The following is an 8,319-nucleotide window of genomic DNA, read 5'->3' on the forward strand; positions in this document are numbered from 1 at the left end:
ATCAAATGCAAGGAATTTCTTTCCTATATCTCATGCCAACGGACTTCTGGCAAGGGACGGGTTGCACCTCACGAGGATGGGGAAAAGGTCCTTTGGAGATGCTCTAGCGAGCTTCGTCCACACACCAGGAAAGTTTATTGGAGACGTGGCAAGGCCTTGTGCCAGAAGGAGTGCTGGGGATGATGGCCTTGGAGTTGCCTTCCTCCATCACTCCGCCAGTAACGGCTGCTTTTGCTGTGCGAACGAGACTGTTTATGAAGCAGATTTAGTTCCCACCACACCAGGGCTGGACTCTGTGTACGTCCTGACAGACACTTCAAGAGCGGAAGAAAAGAACTTTATAATATCTGTGGCAAGGAGTGTTGTCTTCAGTCCTTGCCTTGGAGAGAGGAATTGATGCGTTGCTCGTCCAGGCGCATCCCCGGCCTCTCCAGGGAATCAGCATGGCCACAGAGAAGGGGAGCATGGGCTTCTTCTCACTTATTTACTTTCTGCATCTTTACTTCTTTGATAAGCTGTTCATCATCTTCGACACAAAGGTTTCATTTCTTCCTAAGTATCTGTGACCGATATGAGGGGCCTCGGCTGGAGGAGGGTTAAAATGGGGGCATGGCCTTTTCTTTCCCACTTTTCTACCCTTCCTTTTCAGGCCAGACCCACATTTTGCACTTCAGACCCAATGTTTGCACTTCAGACCCAATTTTTGCAAGCTTGGGAGATTTTCACTTCCTCATCTGTACTTCTCCAAGACCCTGGGGTGGTTTCAAAACATTGCTTGCTTTTGCCAGCAGTTCTGCAAAACCAAGCATGTTTTTTCTGTGTCTTCCAAGGAATCACCAGGCAGGTCTCCAACGCCCTGTATAAAAAGGAAGAAAGGGTCCTTGTTGCTTAGCGTAGAGGAAAGGCAGATGTGTGAAGGACTCATCTGAGCCTGCTTCCAACTCCAAACTGACTGCCGCCTTCCTTCCCGCCTAGACAGCAAAGATGAAGACTGCTCTGGCAGCCCTGACCATCGTCCTGCTCGCCGCTGCCGTCTTATCCCAATCTCAGACTGGCTCCAGTGAGTGTACATGATCCCCCTTTTCCAAATATTTGCTTGCACCCGGGGGGCAAGGAAGAATGGATGAGAATGCCATTCCGGTTTGCAGCTCAGCTTTCAAATGCAAGCAGGAGTGCCATTCTCAGAAGATGCTTGCCATTTCCGTTGTGATCACACCTGGAAGTGTGCACTTGCCTCACAACTGCATGTCTCTGCTTTAGCCTGGGGGGAGAGCACAGATATTTGGGTGTGCCCTTTTAAAAATGTGCATTTGTTTCCAATTAAAACAAAAACAGAAAAACTGCATGCTCATGTGGGAACCTGAAAGAGGCAAACTGAGTTTTGTTCATCCGCGCCTAGAAGTGCACACCACGACCACACAAACAGCTGCTTCTTGGAAGTCTGTTGGATCTTCCAGAAGGCCATTTCTGTCGCAACCTCTGGGGAACTCAGATGCCTCTTTCATAACACATGGCTTCTTCCTCACAACTCGTGGCTAACCTTCCATATCATGGCTAGAATGGCCTTCCTGGCTAAAGTTAAATGTATGTGTGTTTTGGAGGGCCTTCTGCATGTATGTGTAACTGATGTGCAACTGTGTGTGTGTAAAACTGGTGTTGGAGGGCCTCAACCGCAGCCGTGAGACAGGATAGCCGGGTTCAGTCAGGAAAGACCCCTTTGGCTTGGACCTCAGCCGTTTATGGAAAGATCGCCCAGATCACCCTGCAGCTACTTCCGAGAGCATTATGCTCCGGCACGATGGTTCTCACCGCCAACTACAAAATCACAGCCCATCCACACACTTTTATAACCTTCCAATCACAAACAGAGTGTTAGATTTCCAGATAATTTTATTACAATGGCATCTTCATGTCTTTAGGCGTGACATAATGTTCTAAACTGATCAGAAATACTGGTAACAATAGTATGGAAAATATAACTGATTGCTGTTCTTTTGACCACTGTGATGACAGCCAATTTGGCACAGGAGGGGATGCAGAAGCAGCCGTGGGAGTGAGGATTGTACGCGGCCCCCAAGCCTATTTTCCCCACCTTTGCTAGAGGTGCTTGTGACTCCTGAACTTTTGTCTGTGGGATGTGCCGCTCAAGGAAGACATGCCAAGCTAAAAGGACCAACCCCCTGTTTCTTTCAGGTGGCACCTTTGTGAGCTGCTGCTTTTCCCACGTATCTAAAAGGATTCCACTGAGGATTATCCAATCCTTTACATTCACAAATGAACAATGCCGAACACCGGCTGTTATGTAAGTATAGGCATTGTTCAGTAAAAGAAAGTAGAAGAATCCAGGTTCTTTCAGGCTAGATTTTAAATTTTCTGAACCTGGAGAAGCAAAACAGTGTGCTGCTGTGGCACTGCAGTGAGAGTGTCGGAAAACCCATTTGGCCATGAAGTTCCCTGGGCGACTTTGGGCCAGTCCTTGACTTTCAGCTTAGCCGAATTCTATGAATATGAGTTCTTATCTGTGGGATCAACATGAGCTCCTGAGTCCGTGGACAACAGCGTGGCCGTGGCACTTCTCTGGGTGCCACCCCCCCCCACAGATCTCCTAATTTTTCATTTTCAATGACTGTTCTCCTTCTTTCAATAAACAGGCTCTGGCTTCCTGTTTGGCCTCTAAAGGGTGGGTTTTTGGTTTGGAGCTCAGAAGCCACCAACAGTTTCTCTTGAGCTTCCTGGGCAAGCTGCTTTCTTAAAGCTCTCACCAGTCTGATCTCTGGTAAATGGGCATCTTGTGAGCAGCCCTGCCAGCTACGGTGGCCATTTCATCAATGGGCCCCATGGCAGCCATTTTGTGGGAGTGCCCAGGGCGCTCCTAGAATTCTGAAGGACCTTCTTGGCCACTGCTCAGTATCAACCTTTCCTACCCGCCCCCTCGCACCAGGTCTGCCAAATCTTGCCTCGACCGTTGTGTGCAAAGTTGCTGCTTCATAAAAGAAGCAGTGAGCACACACCGCTTGGCCTGCCTGGCTTTCTGAGCTGCAGCAGGTTCATTGCTTGAGAGAACGATTCACACAAGTATAACTTAACAGCCACGCTCAGCTTACAGTATTACCCCTTCATTTTAATCAAAGGCAGCATTAGATGTATTGGAAAGGCGTAAGGTGACCCCTGCCTATGCTATGTATTGTCCAGCCAGGGTGCACGCATGCGCGCACACACACACACACACACACACACACACACACCCCTGCTCTTGGCCTCAGTCTTCCAGTCTGCAGCATGGGACAATACCTTTCACCAACTTGCCTGGGTCCTTGTAAGGGTTTGAGATAATGGGTATGAAGAATGCCGTGCATTTAGATATGAGCAGCTCTATAGAAATGCTCTGTGTTTTCAGCTTCTCGTGGGCTTTAATCATGCTTGCAGATTTATCCTAAAAAGTGGCCGGCAAGTCTGCGCAGATGCTCAGGCACCCTGGGTCCAGTTCAGCATCTCAGAGATCTCCAGGCAGACCGAAAACAGCCCGCTTCCTCCTTCAGAGTAGGAGATAAAACACCAGTCCTGGGACGCTCAGCATGGGCTGAAGAGCACCAACATTTCCCTTGTTAATTGTGCATTTGGCTCCTACAAATATCATGAGCTCTATTCAAATCCAACTTTTCTCTTTTGAAAGTTGCGTAACAGGGTGTCCATCCTGATTTGCTCTCAAACTGTTCTTTCTCTCCGCACATCACTCCTGCCTTTACAATCCTTCCTTTTTGGATGTGCTCCACAAACATGTTTTGTGGAGATGCTGATGAGGGGAAACATTTTCGCTCATGCCAAGCCAAGCCAAGCCAAGCCAAGCCAAGCCAAGCCAAGCCAAGCCAAGCCAAGCTTCGCCTCCTCTGGCGCTTGCAGGGAGCGTGTGTCCGTCTGTGTGGGGCGCAACAGACGCATCCTGGTAACGGCAGGGCTGCTGGACAGTCTGTGTTGTTCACAGCCTACTGTTGGCTCACCTTGCTGAACAGGTGACTGTCCTTTTCTTTCAGAGTCTGACTCCAGAAAATAACAGGTTTGTCTGTATTGAATGAGAGGAGGCAGCTTCTTAAACATGCACCGTAATAATTATGCCTCTCCTCCCCAGTTCCCACTCAGCAACCGCCTGGCCAGAGTCCTGGCTCTCTTTCCAGGAGGATTCCTCCAGGCCCGCCAGCCTCCCACACGCCCGGCTCAGGGTCCAAATGGCCTCTCTGGTTTCTTTAGGGCAACTGACCGCACAAGGAACCTAAAACCATTTTGCAAAATGTGTGGCATTCCTTATTTTTCCCTGAGATTAGTTCTGCGGGGACTAATGCTGGTGTTTGCTGACTTCTAATAAATACACCAAGATTTTGCCTCCAGTGGCTATTTTAAAAATGGTCTCACGTTCTCCCTGCCAGCTTTCGGAGGCTTGTGGAAAGCAAACCTTTGAGGAAAATGGACGGATGCTTATGACTGTGTATCAGGGAATGAGAAGGACGCTTTGAGTCAAGAAGGATGGGAGGTGCATTTAAATAAGGTTTTACCACAAAACACAAAATGTTTTGCATGCCCAGAGTCCAGTCTAAGTAATGGGATGAATAAATGAGAGCATGGCTGAGTTAATGGCCGTGCTTTTCCAAATGACAAAGCAATTAGTGAAGAGCACCTAATAAGAAGGATTAATGGAAAGAGGCATCATTATTAGAGGAAGGCATAATTATGAAGGTATGTGAATGTGCTTTAATTTGAAGGGCTTTCTGAGCAAAAAGAACATCCCATGGATAAATATGTCCATATAGGCATATGCACACACATATATAGCTATATAATTTATCTGAGATATTTGTATAACTTCTTAAATATAATAAAATCCCCAATTGGTTCACATGCAAACAGTAATTTTATTGTATTTAAATAAAATTTAAAATACAATGTTTGAAAAAAAATCACTTACAAAACAGAACAATGCATGAGCAGTAAACAATAGAGAATTGATGAAGGATATAGAAGCCCAGGAAGCCTTTCTGAGGCAGACTTCCGAAGAAAAGAACATTTCCAGAAAAGAACATGCATGTGGCAGAATTAGGGATGGAAGGTCAGGCCTGAAATTCAGGACAGTGCGCGGATGGAATTTTTCATAGGGCTTGCTCTGCATCCTGAGGTATATGTACCCTTATCTGTCTTCTGTATATCCGTTTGCATACATGTGCAACAGCAGAAATGGGTGTAGGGAACGGGATAGAAAAGATTTTAAATTAATCAAAACAAACATTTGCCGGCGCCTGGCGTCCCCATGTGCGCACTCCTGAACACGTGACGCTGCTGCGGGAACTCGTGCGGCTCAGCCCTGTCTCTGCGCTTGTGGGAGCGCACGCGATTCGTTTTCTCAAAATCAGCTTACTGCCTCTTTGCCACTGCTGTGTGACTGTCTTTTTGTTATCCTTTTCTTTATCTGTATATCAAATAAATGTTATGAATAAAATTTTAAAAGCCCTACTGACTTGGATAAACCTAAATGCAGAGTGAAGGTTTTTTTTCCTTCCACAGTGACATGATTCATTTAAGTATTAGAGGGAAAGCTTGGGAAAATAAATATGGTTTAAGAGTACATATATAGAGAAAGGGGGAGGGAGGAAGAGAGAAGTTAATTATATGTTCTTTGTTTGGCTAATAGTTCTGGTCTCTAAAAACTGATAAGGCTGTGTGGGAGACATTAAGAGCTGCTAGGAATTACTGATCCATGGCAACAATGGAGGTAAATCTTTTCAAGGATGTTATTAGATCCCCATAATTACCCTTGGTCATAATAAGCCCTTTGATTTCCTCCTCACTGCAATGGGAGGAGATATTGTGCAGTTCAGGAGACTGGAAAGGGACCATCCAGTGTTTCAGAGACGAGAACAAGGTGCCACGGCTTGGCTTCAGCGCAGTTGCTTCTTAACCCCGTGGGTTTCGTCTGGACTGGGGAGACACAGGTTCAGGGCCCCACCCAGCCGCGACCCTCCCCCAAAATGGGGGACGGGACTTTGTAGGACAGTTTGGTCTTAAAACAGGAATGAGTGCCCCATTCTCTCAGGGACCTGGGCCTAAGCAACCCCCCTCCCCACTCAGTTCCCAGTGGCACCCTGTTCTCGTGCAGCACAACAGCACTCCCCTTTCGTTCTGTTCAAGACCAAGCTACACCAGTTGCTGGGGAGCATGGGTGGGGAGGTGGCCATTGCCCACCCATCTTGCCTGTGGTTTTCTGTGGTTTTCCTGCTTAGCTACTGTGTGAAGGGCGTGCTGGATGAGACGGCCCCTGGGCCTGCTCCTTCATGGCCCTTCAGACGTTTCGGTGACGTGGGTGTTGGGTGCAAGCGGTCCGGACGCTCCACCCAGTCAAGCGCCACAAGAACGAGGGGAGCAGAACTGCATTTTGCTCTCGAGAGTAAGTCCAGCGGCAAGCAAAGGGGCAATGACCCAGCGTGCAGGATCGAGTCCCCAGTGGATGGAGATGTCCATTGGGTCAAGACTCCCCGCAGCGAATGCTGGCTGGCACGTCTGAATTCGGGTAGCTCCCACGCTGACCTGGGGGGCTGGGCTGGGGTTTGCGCCCAAAGCCCTGGCAGGGGATTTCTCAGCCCCTGGCAGCATGGATGGTTCTGGCTGCATAGATGACGCCTGCGGGCGTGACCAGCCTGCCTGGGGTCAATGCCAGCCAGCCAGTTCTGACGTACATGGAGACGTGTCCTCTTGTTCCGGGAAATCTGGGAGTTGTGCTGGGCTGCTGGGGGTTTCCGAAGGGGAGCCAGCTCGCTAACTTCAAACAGGAGGGACACTGGGCGGGAGGGACGCTCGCTCTGACCCACCAGGACTCCTTCGATGTCCTTTGCAGGGTGACTTAACTGTGGGGATACATCCCCACGTTCCACTCACACATTCTGCTCAACCCCTGCATATTCATGGGAGCAATTGGGGCGACAGGCTGCTCAGGGATTATGAGTAAGGATGCGGCACAGGAAGTAAACAGGTGCATTCGCAACATGCAGAGTCTGCGAAAACATTGGGCTGACGGAAGGGGAAGCAGGCCCTTGATCACATCAAGCAGCTCTGGTGCACCCACAGCTGGAGCCTTGTGCTCAGTTCTGGGCCCCTCGTTACAAGAGGGACATAGCAAGGCTGGAATCGGTGCAGCGAAGGGCCCCTGGGATGGTGGCCGGTTGCAGGGGAAGCCGCATGAGGAGAGGCTGAGGGAGCCGGGTCTCTTCAGCCTTGAGAGGAGGATACTCAGAGGGGACCTGCTAGCAACATGCAGGTACGTGAGGGGATGTCCCACGGAGGTGGGACATGACCTTTTTTCCTCTGCAGTGTAGGCAGGGCCTGTTCCAATGGAGCAAAGATCAGGGAACCAAGATTCATGGTGGATGCCAGGAAGTACTTCCTGACAGTTAGGACCCCTGGGGTGTGGAATGGGCTTCCACGGGAGGCGGTTGAGGCCCCATCGGTGCGGGTGTTCAAGGACAGGCTGGCATGCACATGGTGGGCATGTTGTGAGCGGAGCCGGCTGGAGCGGGGGGTCAGACTAGATGGCCCAGGAGGCCCCTTCCATCCCAAGAAGCAAAAATGACAAAATGGCGGCTGTCATACTTTGAATGCACCCTGAGAAGGCCAGACTCCCCAGAGAAGGAAAGTCGAAGGCAGAAGAAGAAAAGGAAGGTCAATGATCGGATGGATCAGCTCCAGAACGGGAGCCGTGGGCTTGAGTCGACAGGAGCTGGGCAGGGCTGTCATGCACTGACCGTTCCGGAGGACGCTCATTCACGGGGTTGCCGTCAGTCAGCGATGACTCGACAGCACGTCTCAGCAAGGGTGCCGAACACCGCGATGACCGCAGGCGGGAGCCGAGCGACGCCGTCCTGTGCTCTGTTCAGAGCCCAGGCCCACACACTCATTCCCATTATGCAAATCCAGATTTGCCCCCAGGAATGGATGAGTCTTCGCACCGCACATGGTGCGTGAGTCCCGGGTGTACAAAACAGGAAGAAAGATCATGACTAACGATGCAAGCCCTTGAAGATCTGGCAAGCAACACACAAAAGCCCCAGAGGGAAAGATTTCTATCAGGTGTCTTGTCCTACCTGCATGAAACATGAGCGCAGTTAGCAACACATGATAGTCTTGGGACCTGGTGGAGGAGAAAGGCACAAGCCTTTGGGCACAAGCCCAGAAAGCCGCCACATGCTGGCCTGCCTCGCCCAGCCTGGGATACGCCAGCAGGGAGCCTCTGCTTTGCGCTGGGGCTGTACATCACGTTTGGACAGCGGCAAAAGTGGCATT

At 49.9% G+C, this 8,319-nt stretch overlaps 1 long non-coding RNA gene across 1 annotated transcript; it reads left to right on the forward strand.

Annotated features, from left to right (window-relative positions):
- The first annotated feature begins 860 nt into the window (after window positions 1-860).
- On the forward strand, window positions 861-5,496 carry LOC123036751. Its single transcript, XR_006417197.1, has 3 exons — window positions 861-1,060; window positions 2,194-2,302; window positions 3,427-5,496. It is a non-coding gene; the product is annotated as an uncharacterized LOC123036751 (long non-coding RNA).
- The last annotated feature ends 2,823 nt before the right edge of the window (window positions 5,497-8,319 follow it).

This window comes from Varanus komodoensis, unplaced genomic scaffold (genome assembly GCF_004798865.1).
Source record: "Varanus komodoensis strain SLA01 unplaced genomic scaffold, ASM479886v1 scaffold81, whole genome shotgun sequence".
In the NCBI taxonomy this organism is placed as follows: Eukaryota; Metazoa; Chordata; class Lepidosauria; order Squamata; family Varanidae; genus Varanus; species Varanus komodoensis.